This window comes from Schistocerca serialis, chromosome 1 (assembly GCF_023864345.2).
Source record: "Schistocerca serialis cubense isolate TAMUIC-IGC-003099 chromosome 1, iqSchSeri2.2, whole genome shotgun sequence".
Classification (NCBI taxonomy): Eukaryota; Metazoa; Arthropoda; class Insecta; order Orthoptera; family Acrididae; genus Schistocerca; species Schistocerca serialis.
The window spans coordinates 361,067,001-361,088,477 of NC_064638.1; the positions used below are offsets into that span (position 1 = coordinate 361,067,001).

Sequence of the window (21,477 nt, forward strand, 5' to 3'; positions counted from 1 at the left end):
AAAAATTCGGAGTAGGTATTAAAATCCATGGAGAAGAAATAAAAAACTTTGAGGTTCGCCAATGACATTGTAATTCTGTCAGAGACAGCAAAGAACTTGGAAGAGCAGTTGAACGGAATGGACAGTGTCTTGAAAGGAGGATATAAGATGAACATCAACAAAACGAGGATAATGGAATGTAGTCGAATTAAGTCGGGTGATGCTGAGGGAATTAGATTAGGAAACGAGACACTTAAAGTAGTAAAGGAGTTTTGCTATTTGGGGAACAAAATAATTGATGATGGTTGAAGTAGAGAAGATATAAAATGTAGACTGGCAATGGCAAGGAAAGCGTATCTGAAGAAGAGAAATTTGTTAACACCGAGTATAGATTTAAGTGTCAGGAAGTCGTTTCTGAAAGTATTTGTATGGTGTGGAGCCATGTATGGAAGTGAAACGTGGACGATAAATAGTTTGGACAAGAAGAGAATAGAATCTTTCGAAATGTGGTGCTACAAAAGAATGCTGAAGATTAGATGGGTAGATCATATAACTAATGAGGAGGTATTGAATAGGATTGGGGAGACGAGAAGTTCGTGGCACAACTTGACTAGAAGAAGGGATCGGTCGGTAAGACATGTTCTGAGGCATCAAGGGATCACCAATTTAGTATTGGAGGGCAGCGTGGAGGGTACAAATCGTAGAGGGAGACCATGAGATGAATACACCAAGCAGATTCAGAAGGATGTAGTTTGCAGTAGGTACTGGGAGATGAAGAAGCTTGCACAGCATAGAGTAGCATGGAGAGCTGTATCAAACCAGTCTCAGGACTGAAGACCACAACAACAATAACAATGATCGCCCAATGTTGCTGCCCCCGTTCGTGAGGCGGGAGGTGCTCCGGCATCCACCATACAGACAGGACCTTGCACCACCGGACTTTCATCTGTTTGGTCCCATGAAGAAATTCATGGCCGATTAACGTTTGGCGACAGATGCAGAATGAAATCAGCAGTCCGGGGATGACTATACTCCAATCAAACGGACTTCTACTGACAGGGCATATTGAAACTGGTAACACGATGAGACATACGTATTGGGAACGTTGGTGACTATGGAGAAAGTAGGGAACAGATCTAAGTTAATTTGTGATTTTTTTGTTTTGTTACCTATTAATCTTTTTGGTAATAAAAATATTGTGTGTTACTTTCCGATATTCCCTCGTACTTCTACTTGCATATCGGCACGACTCTGTAGAGGGCGCAGTTTGTAATGTCAAGAGGACCATCATAAATCGCAGTGACTTCGATGTAATTCTTGCCTTTGAATAAAAGTGTCATTTCTGGTCGCCTCACTGCTTATATCTTTCAGTTACCTCGTGTACTATACTGTAGCAGCTCTTCCTATTTATGGTCCAAAGTTTCATCGAGCTATGTTACTTGGCAGTGACATATCATCCGAAAGATACTTTCCTCCTTAAGTTTTGCACACCAGTGTGTTTCGCGTTCGATTTACTAACATCTCCAGAATAGTTTCATTTCAGTCGCTGTCTTTGTATCCTGCTAGCTTGCGCACTGCTGTGTGGCTCGAATGAAAAAAAAAAAAGTGGAAGAGTTGTTAAGACAGGGCAACGTACAGCTGTCAAACGGGCGGTAGTAGGTGGTAGTGGCTGACACTGCACTGCAATCTACACACAGCCTGATACAGCTTATCTCGGGCCTGCAGGGGTCGGTTGTTGCGTGGGAGATCCTGTTTCACCGCCAAAATGCTAATCAGGCCAGTCAGCGAGCAAAAGTGTTCAATGTCCACAACAGTAGTGCACCGTAAAATAAACTAGGCGCATTTTTCGAAACTATTTTGCACAGAAGAAACTTTAAGAGGGTATGGCGCCTTACAATGTTATTCTTTGCCTGCTATATTCTTTAACTGTTGGTCTCTTCTTCATTTCATTACTACTAATCACGAAAATTGCTAAATTTTACTCCTATTCTTTGCCACGTGCTGTACCGGAAGTTGCCAAGATTGTGCATGGCGTTTCTTTAAGGATGTGTCTAAATGATCTCGAATCTCCAAGACCAGGATTTGAATCAGTAACAGACATCATGGGGCCTTAATAAACGAGTACTTCAAAATTTGGGGCGGAGGTTGAAGAGGGTGAGATTTTAGATAATTCTCAACCCGAAATTTACGGCCACAAACACGAAATACGGTGAAACTTCCTTGCAGATTAAAACTGTGTGCCGGACCGAGACTCGAACTCGGGACCTTTGCCTTTCGCGAGCAAGTGCTCTACCACCTGACCTACTCAAGCACGACTCACACCCCGTCTTCATAGCTTTACTTCTGCCAGTATCTGCTGTGAGCTGTGAGGACGGGGCGTGAGTCGTGCTTGGGTAGCTCAGATGGTAGAGCACTTACCCGCGAAAGGCAAAGGTCCCGAGTTCAAGTGTCGGTCCGATACACAGTTTTAATCTACTAGGAAGTTTCATATCAGCGTATCAGCGCACACTCCGCTGCAGAGTTAAAATCTCATTCTATGAAATACAGTTTCTTCAAGACTGTCAGAATGTTTGCTTTTCAGTTCTTGCTATAAAATTTCTACGTACTGGGTAAGCTAAAGAGATACCTGAGCGCTTGTACTCTGAGAACTTTTGAAGGCGATTGCAATCAAACAAAAAATGTGATCTGTGCCTTCGGAGCGTAGAGGGCAATAATAATTCTCCACAAACGTTCAAAATAACGATCAACGTGCTCCCTCTTCCAAATGTTGTAAAGATATGCTCAGTAAGCTCACATATTGTTCCTACCCGTGTTCAACACGCAAGGACTTTTATACAAGCGTACCCCAACAGGATAAAGTTAGGAGAGTGAGGTCTTGAGCACGCAGATTAGAAAACTGAAAATCCATTTCCGACTATAGTCTGCTTGAAGATGTCTGAGATAAATTCAGGACAGGAGGCCGAAGTGCGCTAGAGCAGCATAGAGCTGGTACCACATACTAGAGTGCAGTTGCAAGGGAATGCTCTTAGGGAATTTAGGCAACACATCCTTCATGAAGGTCAAATGCCGTGAACTGTTCAAGTTGGTAAGATGTGTGGTCCAATAAAGTGGCATCAGACGACTGTGGCCCAAATATTTACTCGAAATCTTATCAGATAAGGAATAGTGCGTGTATTTTCAACAACCCATATGCAGTGAGTAAAAAATGTCGTCCCTTGTAAAACATGACTCATCAATGAACACCACATGAGTTCGGGAAAAGTTGAAAGTGCACACGTTAATATAGGAACCATGGCGAGAATTATTGTCCTGGTTGAAACTGGTTAGGTTAGTTGGAACGAATGTGGTACTCAACGTGCCAAACACTTATACGCTCGACATAAACTGCGTGCAGAGTGCACGTACATTTATTCTTGAACTGGAAGCTACAAATTCCAAAGGCGTTCTTCAACGTCGCAGATCCGTGCTTTTTCCCCTTGCGCAAACCTGATGTTACGTTGCTAAGACGTCGTCCTTTGAATATCTTTCCGCGTATGACCGAAGAGCTGCGCTGACAGTTCTACATTTGCATCTACATACATACTGCGCAACCTACCGTATGGTGCGTGGCCGAGGGTACATTGTACCACTACTAGTCATATCCTTTCCTCTTCCACTCCCAAATAGAGCGAAGGAAAAACGACTGCCTGCGTGCCTCCGTAGGAGCCCTAATTTCTCTTACCATATCTTCGTGGCCCTTATGCGAAATGTGCGTTGGATGCAGTAGAATCGTTCTGCAGTCAGCTTTAAATGCCGCTCCTCTAAATTTTGTCAGTAATGTTCCGCGAAAAGAACGTCATCGTCTTCCCTTCAGGGATACCGATTTGAGTTAACGAAACATCTCCGTAATTACTTGTGTGTTGATCGAACATACCAACAACAAATTTATCAGCACGCCTTTGAATTTTTTCAATCCTGCCCGGCGGAGATTCCCAACACTCGGGCAGAATTCACGAATGGGTCTCCCTAGTGTTCTATATGCGGTCTGCTTTATATATGTGCTGCTGTCGTTGTGGTCTTCTGTCCTAAGAATGGTTTGATGCAGCTCTCCATGTTGCTGTACACTGTGCGGGCCTCTTCGTCTCCAAATAATTACTCCAACCTACCTCCTTGTGAATCTGCTTACTGTATTTATCTTTTTTACCTTCCCTCTACGTTTTTTACCCCCCCCCCCCCCGCCCCCACACATCCCTCTAACACTAAATTAGTCCTCGTGATGACTGGGTGTTGTGTGATGTCCTTAGGTTAGTTAGGTTTAAGTAGTTCTAAGTTCTAGGGGACTGATGACCATAGATGTTAAGTCCCATAGTGCTCCGAGCCATTTTTTTCAGAATGTGTCCTATCAACTGATCCCTTCATTTGGTCAAGTTGTGCCACAAATTTGTCTCCCAAATTCTATTCAGTACCTGATCATTACTTACGTGATCTACCCATCTCATCTTCAAAATTCTTCTGTAGTACCATATTTCGAAAGCTTATATTCTCTTTTGTCTAAACTGTTTATCGTCCATGTTTCACTTCCCTACATGGCTACAATCCAGACAATTTCTTTCAGAAAAGACTTCCTAACTCTTAAATCTATATTCGACTTCAACAAATTTCTCTTCTTCAGAAATGCTTTCCTTGCGATACCAGTCTACATTTTACACCCTCTCTACTTACACCATCATCCGTTATTGTGCCGCCAAAATAGCAAAACTCATCTACTACTTTCAGTGTCTCGTTCCTTAATCTAATTCCCTTAGAATCACCCCATTTAATACGACTACATTCCATTATCCTTGCTTTGCTTTTGTTTATGTTCATCTTATATCCTCCTGTCAAGAAAATGTACATTCCGTTCAACTGCTCTTCGAAGTCCTTTGCTGTCTCTGACAGAATTACAGTGTCATTGGCAAATCTCAAGGTTTTCATTTCTTTTCGCTGAACTGTAATCAATGCTACAAATTTTTGTTTGGTTTCCATTACTGCCTGTTCAATATACAGATTGAATAACATCGGGGATAGGCTACAACCCTGTCTCACACTCTTCTCAACCACTGCTTCTCTTTCATGTCCCTTGACTCTAATAACTGCCGTCTCGTTTCTGTACAAGTTGTAAATAGCTTTAGGTCCCTGCATTTTACCCCCGAGACCTTGAGAATTTCAAAAAGAATATTCCAATCAACATTGTGAAAAGATTTCTCTAAGTCTACAAATGGTATAAACGTAGGTTTGCCTTTCCTTAACCTTTCTTATAAGATAAGTCGTAGGATCAGTATTGCCTCATGTGTTCTTACATTTCTCCGGAATCCAAGTTAATCTTCCTCGAGATCGACTTTTGTCAGCTTCTTCATTCTTCTGTACAGAATTCTGGTTCGTATTTTGCAGCCTTGACTTATTAAACTGATAGTTCGGTAATTTTCACACCTGCCAGTAACTGCTTTATTTGGAATTGGAATTATTAAATTATTCTTGAAGTCTGAGGGTATTTCGCACGCCTCATACATATTGCATACCAGGATGGAAGAATTTTGTCATGGCTAGCTCTCCCAAGGCTATCAGTAGTTCTAAAGGAATATCGTCTGCTCGAGCAGCATATTTCTTCCAACTACACCTTGCGAGATGACCGCAAAGGCGAAATTATGTAAATTCAATATGGAGGTACAAATTTCTACGGAAATTTATCAGAAACCTATAGTATTTTTCAGAGAATAGTGTCCCAGTAATGAAAAATTAAATTAGCTCTTAAGTACATCAATAAAACGAAGAAGAAAATTTATGATTTGAAGTCGAGTTTCGACTGGAGATGCAACACTCTGGACAAAGATTGGAAAGGGAAATCGACCACGGCCTTTTCAAAGGAACCGTGCTAACATTCACCTCAAATGATTTTCGAAAACACGGAAAATCTAAATCTGGATGGTCTGGAGGGGGGAAGGAGGAAAGGGGAAATCTGCGCTGCTCTTCTCCCAGAGGCGAGCCCAGCGTCTTTGCCAACGCATCACCTCGCTCGTTAGTATATCATGATATGACACTCAATCTTATGATTATTTTATACTTGAAGCTGAAGAAAATTTAGTCACAAGAAGACAACAGTGGAAAGATTATAGTCATCGCTTCACTTGAAAGCATTGCTATGTTACGAAACACAGCCGCCGTTTCCAAGAATATACAGCAACGAACTGCCTTTCTGTGCTGTAAAACACCGTTTTTGAGTGTATCCCATTAAATCATTCACTCAACACGCTTTTCCCGGCTGAACAAATTCGTGACGAATCACACCGTCTTGTCCCTGTGCTTCTTGTCAATCATATTCGCAAGAAATCGATACGGACGCACGAAACTGAGTTGTGTGTGTTAACGTGTCTGATGTGAGTTTTAAATACGATCGTTTCACGACTGCAATATCAGTTTATCTGACTGTACTTCCTAGTTTTTTAGCCGTTAGCCTCACGTGTTGTGCAAAGGGCGTGGCTTACAACGGTAAGTTCACGTGTGTCACTTGGCTCATCGTGTTGCATTCGCTGCGAGAGTAATGTGTAGCTCTCACGAGTATTGCATTGCATACGCAGCCATTAGTGGCCTAAGCCCACAAGGCGCAACGGCGTAGAACTGATGCTTCTGCAAGGTTTCGCAACAAGCTTCCATCCAGCTACTATCAGGTCTACGGAATTTTTGACGCTAGGCACGTTAATATCAACGCTCTCATCGACTTGCGAGTATGTATGTCCGAAAAAAAGGTATATTTGATACTTTCAATGCCGCTAGGAGACTGTAATATATTAAATACTGGACGTAATTGGACGCCTTACGAAAAAGCGGTCATGAGCTAATCCTACAGCTGTCGTCTGTCATGATTTTGTGTATCCAGGAAAGTCACTAACATACGCTAGTGCGCTGGTTCTCGACCCACAAACAACCGATTACAATTCTGTCGGTGAAATAAACTTCCGTTTTGAGTATTTAGCCGACATGGGAAGCAGCGGCGGTGGTGCTTTCAAGATCTTGATAATCTGGCTATGCACCACTGTCCTGGATTAAACTGCAGTCCTCTCTTCGGGGATTCGAATAGTTAGAATATGTGACATTGTCGATGTTGCGCGTGTCAAATACAGACGCTAAGTTCGGAAACCTCCTTGGTGCTGTTCAAGAGGAGCAAGACGCAAGTCGGAGCCAGATTTAAGGCATTACCATCTCTCTTCGTCATCGTGAGCAACACATATACAGCTACCGCCACATACCGAATGCAATGATCACACTCATTTCTAACAGTTAAGCTGGGCACACGACGCTCTTAAGATGGCGGAGGAACAATGCAAGTGTTTGCAATGAAAGTAAAACTTCATTTATCGTTAAACCCACACTTCGATCGCGAACTATTAAAATTAGTTCTCAAACTTTAATTATGCTAGGTTTCATCTCAAATGAGTGACATTTCTGCTTTTTAAATATTGAAAAATTTCGCAAAATCTAATATCCATCAGCTGACAGGACATAAGTAATACTAAAAGGAAATAAATCGTTCCTGTTCTCCATAATAAGACATTTGTATTTAGTTTGTGAGCTGGGTTTGAAAACTGTCGCTTGCGAGACTCGTTCTGATTCATTTCCTTGACTGTGCGAAACATTATTCAGCAGACTGTGCGAAACATTATTCAGCAGACTGTCACTGTTAACCTGTGAGGTTTATTGGAGGGTACGATGAGTGAAGCAATTGTTCAATTGTTAGTAATGGACGCGCATATTCAATTAGAGGCATGAGAATGTTCACGAAGAACAACGGAATGTCCAGCCGTCAGAAGTGACCTCGAAATTGCTGGAAATGGCCGATGCGGTTATTAGAGAGATGACACTTGAGTTAACAAGATGATGACTAAGTAGAACAAACTGCACTTGGTTATCATCACAGTTGGCAGCTTCTGCTACAAGGGTATACGAAACCTGGCTCCACACTATGGCATGAGTAGCACAATCAATGTCTCAGCAACTGGGCCAATAATGCGGGAAAATAATTGAAGGTATGTATTTTAATACACAGTTAATATCCTTGTTATTGCTACTTACATATTTCCTCCTCAAGATGTTTCTCGATGGCCATGACATTTAATTATTCGGACATGCGTGCTTGGAGTGAGGAAGTGGAGTGATTAAGGCAAATGATTCGTAGTCGGAGTTACCGAGGTTCAAATCCCGGTCTGACCGTCTAGATTTATATTTTATATGGTACCTCTGCAACATTTCGAGCGAGTGCTGGGATGGTTCATTAAAATATTCCGTAGCCGATTACTTTCCCCATCCTTGAACACCCGGGCAACAGTAGTTAATGAAGTTATTAGGGGAATGAGTCACGTATAATGAAATGTAGACATGACGCGTGGCTGTATGGCAATTTTAAAATTTCAATGGCAATAAAAAGGGTCATGTGTGCTGATTGTGAGATACCCAATGTGACCAGCTGTTGTTGTTGTTGTTGTTGTTGTTGTTGTCGTCGTCGTCAATCCGAAAACTGGTTTGATGTAGCTCTCCTCGCTACTCTGCCTTGTGAAAGCCTCTTCATCTCCAAATAACTACTGCAATCTACATGCACTTGAACCTGGCGTATCTGTCGCTCTCTACAATTTTTACCGCCCAAACTTCCTTGGTGTCTAACAATGTGTCCTATCAATCGGTCCTTTCTTTCACTCACATTATGCCACAAATTTCATCTCTCTCCAGTTCTGTTCATTACTTCACCATTAGTTACGCGATGCACGCACCTAATCTTCAGATTTCTTCCATATTACTACATTTCAAAAGTTTCTATTCTCTTATTATTTAAACTGCTTATCGACCACGTTCCACTTCGATACATGGCTACACTCCAGATAAATATCTTCAGAAAAGACTAGATAACACTTAAATATACAGTCAATATTTAAGAAATCTCTCTTTGTCAGAATGCTTTCCTTGCTATTACCATTCTGCATTTTATACCTTCTCTACTTCCGCCATCCTCATTTCCTTCGCCGCCAAATAACGAAACTCATCTGTTGCTTTCAGTGTTTCAGATCCTAATCTAATTTCCTCAACGTCGCCTGATTTAATTCAACTACATTCATTCGATCGTCCCTGTATTACTTTTGTTGATGTTAATCTTGCAAACTCTTTTCAATACGCTAACCATTCCGTTCAGCTACTCTCCCAAGCCCTGTGCCATTTCTAACAGAGTTATATCATCAGCAAACCTAAAAGTTTTTATTTCATCTTCCTTAATTTTAATTCCCTTTCTAAATTTCTCCTTTCTCTCCCCTGCCGCTTGCTCAATGCAGAGTTTGAATAACGTTGGAAAGAGGCTTTAAGTCCTATCTCACTATGTTAAAAGAATGTCCGTAAGCTCATGTAATAATGCGTGGTGTTGATGCTCCCAACGTCAACAGATGTCTCCTGCCACTAACAGCGATTATCGCCTGACATACAGCGCCTCTACACCTGCGAGTTACAGTAGCTCTTCCGGACACATTTAAAACGCAACAATTGTCACCTTCTATCAATTCTGACTTTGTTTTCAGTTTTTAGGCCATCCTGTGTAAATAAAAAAACAACGGAAGTCACGGGAGCAGCGAGAACGAGATCAAAACCCTGCAATATAATAAAGCGATTGACGGTACAAGAAAATGATTCAGCTAACTGGAAAGCTATATTACTTAACGTGACTGAAGAAAAGCATATGTACAATAGACTTATCTGAAGCAACAAATTTTCCCCAATTGAAATTTACTTATACTGTTTAAACAGAGATGAAGGAAAAGTTCACCAAATTCCATGTCTGTTCGGAAATGACTACAATGGGAAACCCAGAATATAAGAGCGCTACAGAAGGCATCAGGAATGATTCACTTGTATGATGGTGTTGATAACAGTAAAAAATGTAAGACTTACTAAAGAATGTGAAGAGCCATACATTTCGCAGTCCCAGATCTATATAAAGAACCTGAGGCAAGAAATTCCAAAATATAAAGACAGAGTGCTCGCAACATAAAGGAATTTTTGTCCACCTGTAGATATAATTATGTCGTCTCGAAACACAGTGTGGATGAGTATTAATCAGAAAAGGTTACTTGCAGCAAAACTTATTGGTTTTATGTGGTCAGACAAATGTATCTTGTATAAGAAGCAAATTTCCGCAATTCCCAGCTGTTATTGTCATTGTGATACTATCTATTGTCATTGTGGTACTATCTGGGATATCGAACCGCGCGCAGAGATTCTGCAACCATGAAACTTTTCTACGACATGGTCACCAGATCTCAATATTACTGAGCCTTTGTCGTCTACTTTGGAAAGAGGGATGCGTAATCTGTAGCCATCTCCACCGCCGTTACCTGAACCTGCCACAACTTGGCAGGAAGAATATTCTAATATTCCCATGAAAACCATACAGAATCTGTATTTATCCATTCCCAGACGACTGGAAGCTGTTTTAAATGGCAATGGTTTTCCTACACCGTATTAGGTATGGTTGTGGTGTTTCTATATTTTTGTCCATCCCTGTACGTATGCAGGTATGTACGGGAATTAACAGACATCGAATGCACAATGGTAGCTGGAGCTAGGCGTATGGGGCATTCCATTTCGGAAATCGTTAGGGAATTCATTATTCTGAGATCCACATTGTCCAGAGTGTGCCGAGAATACCAAATTTCAGAGATTTAGTTTAATGCAAGTATACAGAGCTCATATCTGATCTCTAGCTACTACTTTAGCTTGCGGCGCAACGTCATATACCTTCAGGCTATTCATAGATAATGTTTTATCAAAGATTCTACTACAAATAACAGTACCGAGCCTTGCAACTTTTTAACCTTGCTGTTCTGTTCACTTTTACTGTACAAATGTACTGTCCTGGTCAATATGACCAGAGAATAAAATACAAAAAAAACCTTGCAATAACACATTTTTCGTTTAGCTCTTGACATTAATATATCGCAAATTGTTGTTGAAAATAATAATAATAATAATAACAATAAAAATACCCAGAAATTTATTTTAAAAATTTCTTATAATGATAACAGCAAAGATACTACTACTACTAATAATAATAATACAGAACACTAAGAAAATGTATTATTTTAATGTTCATCTAGCGTAAATTGAAACAACAGACAGTTTTCAATAACGCATCCTTCTTAGAAAGCTTATTTTCCTAATTACTTTACTGCTTGCAGTTTGGGCTCGAGAAGTCACATAAATATGGACAAAATCGTAAATATGAAATAATAGTTATCAAGAAAGGCTGTTATTCTTGAAAGCACTAAAATTCATTTTCTAACTCTTAATCTGACTCATTGCAGTTTGGACACAAGTAAGTGTCATGTTTCGCAAACATTTTTGTTACATTTTTTGAACAACATGTTTTAATGCCATTGATTTCTTGGCACAATTTACAGTATGCAAGTTTAGTAGGTTTTCTTGTTGTCACCAATTCTGACACACTTGCCACTCCTTCAGAATTTTGGATGCACCTGTCCATTCTAAGAGCAATTTCTGTTTTCGGGAAACGCTTTGTTGCTGCAATATGCTCTGCTCCTAGTGACTATCTTCCAAGAATATTCCGCCCCTCAACATTTGACATTTATTTCATTTTGAAGCACTTTACAAAATATTACCTCTAATTAACATTTCGCGTCTCTTGTTCTCTACGTACGTGGTAACTCGTGGAGAACTCTTGGAGACATTAGAAGCAAATAGACGGCTTTGTTGTGCTGTTGGGGGTATCTGCCATTCTGTATCACTATTTTTAGAAAGAAAAGGATGTTTACTATTTTGTACACGCTGTGGACTACCGTCACTGTCATCACAACACGTTGCTTTCACAAGCATAACTTACATGACCTTGAAGCTTGGATAGCGTTCCTTCATCTGTTGAGGAATATATTAATTCTTCCAACCCAACATTAATCAATGATCTAATTGTCAAGATGTTACAGTTCAAACCGGCAGAAACAATAAATCTTCAACCGACTGAAAGGTGCAAAACAGTTTCTTGGAAAAAAAAGACACCAGCGCATTGTTATAAAGGGAGAGGTTTTGTTGATTGTTCTGTGTACGTTGAACGAATGAAAATCATTATATAAAGTATAAAAGAAAACTAAGAAATATTTGCGCTAGAGTAATAATATTTTGTCGGATTGCTTTGGCCCGAACGTAAGTTACATACAGCACTATTTAGGTTTATGACCAAACTACTTAAAATATTTTTATACACTTATTTCTTATGCATTTCCAGACAAAGTCACAGAATTTTATTAAGTTATATTAGGATTTAAATAATGAGAAACCAAATTTATAACCATTTCGGGTCATACAGACTCGAACAGAGCAGCAGGGTTAGTTTTGTTGCCTGTCACACACACACACACACACACACACACACACACACACACACACACACACACACACACACAGACAGAGAGAGAGAGAGAGAGAGAGAGAGAGAGACAGCCTTTCTCTCTGGCACATTTCCTCGTATCCGACAGACGAATTTAAGCTCGTGGAACATCCTCTCCTTTAACATACTGTTCCTTGGCGTAGAATCATCTTAATTTAGGACGCAGTCGCTCTTCCTAGCACGGAAGAATACAGGCGAGCACAGAGAACTCGGGCTGCCAACTCGTCTACTGACGGTATCGCATTTCTCGGCTGTTGCAGCTGCCCACAGGCTGTTAACCTCGGCAAGAACGCCGGTATTCAGTGACAAGCTATTGCCGTCCAGAAACTTGAACTTGGGGCAGACAGCCTGTGACAGCCATGCTCTACTGGGGAAATTTACAAATTGACCGTAACTTACGAAACTGAGGTCGCTCTCTGCATCCATGACATCCAGAACACCGCGGACGGAGACGCTCAGCCTGATGCCGTGTTTCTTGGTTTCCAAAAACTATTCGCTATAGTTCCGCACGGTCGTTTAGTGAACAAAATACGAGCTTATCGTGCATCGGACCAGATTTGTCACTTTCTTGCAGATAGGTCTCAACACGCCGTTCTTAACAGAACAAATTCGACACGTGTAAAGGTAATTCGACGCACCCCAAAGAAGTGTTAGAGGGTTGCTTGTATATTAACGACCCAACTGGTCTACATTTACATTCACATAGACACTCCGCCAGTCACCGCACGGTGCTGCCAGAGGGTATCCTGTATCAGTGCAAGTCATTTCCTTTCTTGTTCCACTCGCAAATAGAGCGAGGGAAAAACGACTGTCTACCTACCTCCGTATGAGCCATAATTTCTCGTATCTTTTCTTCGAGGTCCTTAAGCAAAATGTATGTTGGCAGCAATAGAATCGTTCTGCTGTCATCTTCAAATGCCAGTTCTGTAAATTTTGTTCCTCGAAAAGAACGTAACTTTTCCTCCAGAAATTCCCATTTGTGTTCGTGAAGCATCTCCATAACACTTGCGTGTTGTTCGAATCCACTGGTAACAAATCTAGCAGCCCGCCTCTTAATTGCTCTGATGTCTTTCTTTAAACCGACATGGTACGGATCCCAAACACTCGAGCAATACTCAAGAATAGGTCGCATTAGCGTCCTACATGGTCTCTCCTTTATAGATGAATCCGTTTCCCAAAATTCTTGCAATAAACCGAAGTGGGCCATTCGCCTCCGCTGTCCTCACATGCTCGTCCCATTTCACATATCGCTTTGCAACGTTACGCCCCCGACATTTGAACGGCGAGACTCTCTCAAGCTAGACACTACCAACGGTGAAAGCTCCATGAGGCTATACCTGTACGATGGTCTCGCCTGTAGGTAGACTGTAGCGACATATAGGAAGACCAGCAGAGGGTCGACGGTTGGTGGAAGGATTGACAACTGATCCAGAACGTAAATGAATGTAACGTACTGCGCACAAATAGGCGAAGAAATCCACTACATTTCGATCACACTACAGGCGAAAAATCATTGGAAAAAGTAACTACCGCAAAACACGTGTGAACAGCCATCAGGAGAACCTAAAGTGTAATGAGCACAAAAAACAAATAGCAGGAAAAACAGATGCCGGATTGAGATTCAGTGGGAGAATGAAGTGGGTTACAAAACGCTCAGTCGACAGCTTCTTGCGTACTGTTCAGCAGACTGGGGTAGATGTAGAAACTTGGCAACTTTCATAATTCATAGAGTTGGTTGGTTGGTTGGTTTGGGGAAGGAGACCAGACAGCGTGGTCATCGGTCTCATCGGATTAGGGAAGGATGGGGAAGGAAGTCGGCCGTGCCCTTTCAGAGGAACCATCCCGGCATTTGCCTGGAGCGATTTAGGGAAATCACGGAAAACCTAAATCAGGATGGCCGGACGCGGGATTGAACCGTCGTCCTCCCGAATGCGAGTCCAGTGTCTAACCACTGCGCCACCCCGCTCGGTAATTCATAGAGTTTGGAGGAACAGTTTCTTCATCACTGTACCGGTCATTCGTCCAGAGACAGACCAGGTTACTGTTCCTATGCGAGTTTTGAAGCGGAAATGTCGTTTGGTTTCGTGTCGGATGTTTACTATGTTAAGTACTGCGACCGACACACATATTGACTTCAAAGATATTCACTGCAATCTATCGCGTACCTGCATGGATGAATAGGTATATTCATCTATACGCACATCAGGTATCCGCAAGCAACCGTGCACTGTATGGTGGACGGCATGTAGTGTTGCAGTATCATATTATACTCTTCCAGGTTCATTCGTGCGCGGAATGGAAAGATAAAAAACTATGGAAGATCACGGTCAACGACCCGAGGTTGTTGAAAGATAGAAAATAAAGTCGGAATAGACAAGAATAGGGAAGGAAATAGATGTATTTCGAAAGTAACCACTCAAAACTTGCCTTGAGCGATTCTAGAAAGCAAAAGAACACTTAAAGCTGGATGGCTGGACGGGGTATTTATACACCGCATCTTCTTTGCATCAAGATCAATCGTCCGTGCGACTCCATGTGAGATAGACTTTATCATAAATCGTTACAAGAGATCATGTGGGAGAAACTGGTGTGTTTCTTGACTAGCAGTGAAATGTATATTCTCAGACTTTAACAGCAAATCTTTCTGTAACTTACAACGTCTTTCATGTAGCGTCATGCTTGAAGATTGTTTAGAATTTCTGTTAAACTTTCGCAAGATCAAACGTTTGAGAAAAATCGTACAGATTTTCTTTAAATATTCTCTATCTCTTTCTGTAATCCAATTCGTTAAGCGACCCATACTGTTTAACAATGCTCAAGAATCGGTCGGATGTGTGTTCCGTGGATGACTTAACATTTATTTTATCCATGAAAATGATGGCTGAGCTTCGTGACTGAATTTTTTTCAACTAATTAATTATATTTACTTTTTAATCTTCCTATGCATCTCAGTCTATGGAATGTATTCCCCACAAGTAGAGTTATATGACGGTTGTAAGTTAAATAGCTCCGGATCGATACACAAGATATCGCAGGATTGTGACTATTTACAATGACTGTTCGGTAATGATTCAGTATTAGGTCGTTTGAATTATTTTTTCTCACTGAATTCCCTTTTTTAAAATTTTATTTTGAGAATTAGTTGCCGGTGCTTGCACCACTCGTTCAACATGTGCAAGTCCCACTTTTCGTAATAATTTCCTGATATAATGAAGGGAGCTTTGTGGACACGCCTAGGACTACATTGTCCTCGAGCAGTCACAGAGAGCTACATAACGTTACTTTAACACACCACATGTCCGAATGTTTCCATGATGACGATTAAAAGTTTCAGGATGACATATCAATTTGAGACAGATAACCTAGGTAGTGAAACGACCGGGTCTAAGGTTACAAGTAAAAATGTTTCCTTCGTGGAACTGCATACGTTTTCTGACGGCATTTGATGGTTCGTGCAAAGTGGAAGACAAGTGTAATTATATATATATATATATATATATATATATATATATATATATATATATATATATATATATAAAAAACTGTTCTCGTAAAAACATTTCGGGCAAACGTGAGACCGAAATCTGTAGCCAACGTGTAGCCTCAGCCGTGATAGCCCTTTCCAGGAAAGTACAATGGAAAGCTCTACGTTAGACGTTTTTGGAAAGCTTTCCTCTGTGAATGTTAACAAATTATGAATCCCCGCACATTCCATTACAAACAATAGTTGCTTCTATATCTGGATAGATAAAAAGTTTCTAGTGTAAATCTGACGCCGTTCAACGAACCATCAAATGCCGTCAGAAAACGTATGCAGTTCCACGAAGGAAACATTTTTACTTGTAACCTTAGACCCGGTCGTTTCACTACCTAGGTTATCTGTCTCAACGAGTCAGTTGTGATCAGGTAGTGTAAAGTAGCGCACGTGCGGTCGTTATGTGTCAACACTGCTGTGCAGTAAATCACAATGGTGCAACATCTCTAAATCAAGTGCGCAAGACATTCTACAGAATGTTTTCAAGAAGAAAAAAGTGTGTGCAAAGTTTGTTCCGCACACCGCGAGTGCCGAACAAAAACGAAGAGATCAATGGTGCAGTACAAAAGCAACGGGTGTGATTTTTGGGACAGACTTTTCAAATTCTGCTCGTACCATCCTCATCTACCGATAGCACTGAAAAACGAACTATTTCAGGCAAAATAGACTTCCACAAGACAAAGATACGATCTCTTTCTCATTTTTCACGATTTGACCAATTAAGCATGTATTCTATTTGCCCGCTGTCGATGAGACAAAACAAACGAGACACTGCCGCCACTGCGCAGTTGATACCAGTGGCTGGTATCCCGTCTGCCCGCGGACAGCACGACATGCGTGTGTAGCCGCGACGACACTCTCGGGGCTGGCCGTATCAAGTAGCAAGCGTGACATCATGCGGTCGCGTGGTCTCATGATGCGATGGAAGGGGAGCCGAGCGTTGCGCGTGTGCGTGTGGAATAGCGACCACATGTCCAACAGCTGGCGCCACGTGATGCGAGTGCTGCTAACAAGTGTCCGGAAGCGACCTCAGCAATGTCTACATTACTCCCCTCGAAATTAAACTGCCACTGCACTTGCGACGTTACTGCAAAGTACTCCCCCTTTGTATCATCATCATAGGTGATTTAGGTACATTAGATTGGACTGGATTGATTTGGGGGAAGAGACCAAACAGCGAGGTCATCGGCCGTGCCCTGTGAAAGGGACCATCCCGAACTTTGCCTGAAGCGATTTAGGGAAATCACGGAAAACCTAAATCAGGAGGGCCGGACGCGGGGATTGAACCGTTGTCATCCCGAATGCGAGTCCAGTGTGCTAACCACTGCGCCACCTCGCTCGGTGGTACATTGCATACGTCGAGCAAATCATCGATTTCACTGTGTACATTTATAAACAAATTCACTATCATGTCATCTTATGTCTGGGGCATATTGTCCTCAAATTAAATTAAAACTAGTTCCCACCCCCAGGCTCTGACCAGCGTTTTAGGGAGGTTTCCCTTGGTTGTAAGGCAAATTCTGGAACTGGAAATTCCTTCAAAATACTCCCAACTGTGACTTCTTACGAGCCACTCTCCCACGGCTCTCTTGGTATTTGGCTGAAAAGTCCATGACTCTGCTACGGATCATTACTATAACAGCCTGATCTACCTAGAAAATTAAAAATGAAGAAATCGTATTTTTATTCATAGTGTCATACGAAGAACCAGTTATTATGACTTTATTGAAAATTTTGAACGATTACATGTTTTCTACATTGACAGAAATGGTGAATTCCTTCGCCAAACGCTACCAAGAATGTACTTCAGTATTTTCATGCCCGTCGGATATGTAGATGATCATTTCATCCTTATGCAAGCGTATTATTACTACGGAAAAAAGATACTCCCAGTGGTGAAAAAGCGTGTTCGTATATTATGGTTACTAGCGTTGTCTAACGTTAATGGAGCTTTTCAGGTGGAGATGGCAACACATCATGCCGCAAGGCCCTATAAAAATGGTCGCATCATTGACATGAAGATCATGCGATACCCTACAGACAGATCGCACAGACAGCTGGTCATAGTGCAATGCTGCCAAAGCGAGTGCTGATGAGAACAACGACATTGTCCAAGAAGAGTAAGCACGGGTCATTCCATAACAACTGAGAAGATCATAGGATTTGTTCCACTAGCTCTGATGAATTGACACAAGGTAAAAGCCGAAATCCAAGTGATAACTACTCTGACATGTACGATCCTTCCCCGGTTTGAAGAAGTGCATTAAAACAGTTTCTTCGCGCAAGACAGGGAATCTAACTAAAGATAACGAGGGAGGTTCTTTTAGTGTTTCCATTGAGATGCCACAAAATACTGCACTGAATGCAATCGTAACCAAGTAAATAAATGCAAATGTCGTGTGACTAGGGCCTCCCGTCGGGTAGAGTATTCGCCGGGTGCGAGTCTTCCGATTTGACGCCACTTCGGCGGGTTGTGCGTCGATGGGGATGAAATAATCATGATTAGGACAACACAACACCTAGTCCCTGAGCGGAAAAAATCTCCGGCCCAGCCGGGAATCGAACCCGGGCCCTTAGGATTGACATTCTGTCTCGCTGACCACTTTTTTTTTTTCGTTGATCGTTGTGTTTGGTCGTTGTGGGCGTCACATGACATCCGGTCAAGTTCGTTTGCTGATCGTTCCACTCAGTTTCTTTTATTACAGAGGCGAACCAGCTCTCTGACCGAACACACTGAGCTATCGTGCCGGCAGCCACTCAGCTGTTGGGGACGGACATCCTGACCAGGTGATATATTGCGTGATACATCAAGGCCAACTCCAGGTCCCATATTGAGACCAAACGACTGTATACTTCTTAGTTAACAGAAATGAAGATCGTTCGATGTTGACAGAAAACTGAATCCTGGTTAACGATTGTAGCTATGCAAACAAAGTGCTTCAACGCAGTCTGGGCAATGTCTCCTTTGCTGGTCTGGAGAATGCCATTCGTCAACATAGCACGATTCCACAGTATTGCACCTATGCTTGAAATCTTCCTGGTGGTTTCCCATGCAATCGACGATGTTTTGGAAAGATTTGTGGGGTTCAGGGACTGTAGTAGAAATCTCGCGAACCGAAAGGGCGCGCGTTTTCCAACTGAATGTATTTGAACCGCCGCAGCGATGATGTGCTTTCGGCAGGGGCACTCCTCACTCCACTGGGGGAACAAGTTGTCTCCTAAATTTTTCTGAAAACTTTGTCACTGATGAATCAATGGCTTGGTGGACCGTGCTGTTGCAGTGATCCACCAATTCCTGGGTGCTGTATGTCTTAATACAGCAAGCTGGCCATACAGTATCCAGATTGGCATGTCGATCACCCGACCTGAAACGTAGATCGTGAACCACTTTTCACTGAGCAGTGTGTGCGAGGGTTGGACAATGAAAGGAAAAGCCGATGGCGGAGATGGACCCTATGGCATCCTGTGACCAATGTTCAAAAGAAGTTTCCTGATAAAAAGAGGCCCTACGTAACTCGACCCTGAGCGGCATGTGGTAGGAGAGTTCCATAGCACATGGCGTGAATTAAAGTCTCCACAAAGGATAATAGGGCAGGGGATTTATGTGATAAGATTAATGAGACTCTCTTGGCCAATAGGATCAAAATGTGTCAGATAGAAGTAATATAGAGCAGCTCTATGTTGCACACAAAACAGTAATAGCAGCTACTTGTAGGCTGCCATTGACAGGGCAGGGGAGGAAAGTAAGTGTAAGGTTTGCTTCATCTTCGAAGATGGCTTAAAAAAAATAAAAAAAAAAAAAAAAAAAAACTCGTGGACCAAGTCTCCGTTTGTGTGCATGCCAGATAAAAATTATATTATATTTTCAGCGTGCCAAAATTAATTAATTAATTAATACTGAAATTTGTTTTGTTTGTGATTTACGTTGTTAAGAAATATCAAACCAAGAAAATTAAAACAAGTCGTGTGCAGTACGATTGCATTATCATATCTAAGGCGCGTTCGCCGATTACCCTTCTCCTTGCTCAGACAGCGTGGTATGGCGTTGGGCCAAATGTGCAGTCTCACTGAGCACTGTGGTACGCGGGCCAGAGCAGGGATCGTGAGCCGAATCGGTGACCACTCTTGCTGTATGCTGAACGCATGTGCGTTTGGCGGATGCATCCTTAATCTTCGGAGAGCGGTTTGCATCTCTAGTAGGTTTCAGCGACGGACCAAGCTTAGCCAACGGCTAACCCGAAGGATTACAACTGTAAGGGCCTGTTTCTGCGGAAAATGTGCAGTTTCAAGTCTGTCCGAGTAGATGCGGTCTACGTAACGAAACATACTTGTCTTGGATAATGGCTTCTCTTCCTTGTTCTAACGCTAATCATCTCAATATGTAACAAAAAATGTGAGTCTTGTGCTGTTCAAGCAGAACATAACGGCCAACTCCGTGTCGTGTGAATGGGAACTGGTTCATCGCGTGGAAAAATATGACGCTATTCGCAGTGTATGTAACAGATGCAGAAGATGACACAGAGAACTCATAGCGTAGACTTCATGCACTGCGAATGAAGGGAGCTGTCACGGCGTAGGGAGTTGCGTAAGAAGCTTCATTACAAGATAATACATTACAGAAATGAAACCAGAAAGTGGTGAGAAAATACAACCAACACAAATATTTTCAGAGCCAAAGTAGCGGGAATGAGCGATTTGTCTAAATAATGACGAAGGAGAAACTGGACAATACGTGCCGCAGAAAGATGAGCCGTGAAAGGGAACAAAAGACAGCTGCCAGGAAAGAAGAGTATGTGGCAGAACTCAGATCATGTAACCGTAGCCCAGAGGCGGCTGAATCGATGAATAATGATATTAATACTTTAGTCACAAGAAGCAAAAACATAGCCTGTCATTGTGAATTATTCGTCTCTGTAGTCGCCACTGCGAGCGCGAGGTAGCCGTTTCGAATCCTGACCCCTTTTTCGGGCTATCAGTCTTTTGACTGGTTTGATGCGACCTGACAAGACTTCCTCTTCTGTGCCAACCTCTTCGTTCCGAAGTAGCACTGGTATCCAACGTTCTCACTTGTTTGCTGGATGTATTCCAGTCTCTCTCTTCTACAGTTTTTACCCTGTTCAGCTTCTTCAATTAACATGAAAGTAATTCCATAATGTCTTAATACAGGTCCTCTCACCCTGTTACTTCTGCTCGTCAGCGTTCTCCAGATATTCCTTTCCTCCTCGACTATAAGGAAACCCTTCTCATTCTTTATGTGAGCAGTCCATCTAACTTTCGACATCCTTCTGTAGCACTACATCTCAAACACTTCGAAGCTCTTCTGTCCCGGTTTTCCCCCAGTCTCATGATTCACTTCCCTACAGTTCAGTGCTCCCAAAGTAAATACTCAAAAAATTATTCCTCAAATTAACAACGATGTGTGATACTACTAGACTACTTTTGACCAGAAACGCTCTGTTTCCACTTGCAAGTCTGCTTTTTGTGTCCTGTTTTCTTTGCCCGTCATGTGTAATTT

At 42.0% G+C, this 21,477-nt stretch overlaps 1 protein-coding gene across 1 annotated transcript in view; it reads right to left on the minus strand.

Moving 5' to 3' along the window:
* Positions 1-21,477, minus strand: part of LOC126470331 (peroxisomal acyl-coenzyme A oxidase 3) — a 200,056-nt gene that overhangs the window by 101,430 nt on the left and 77,149 nt on the right. The gene's annotated exons all lie outside the window — the stretch shown is intronic.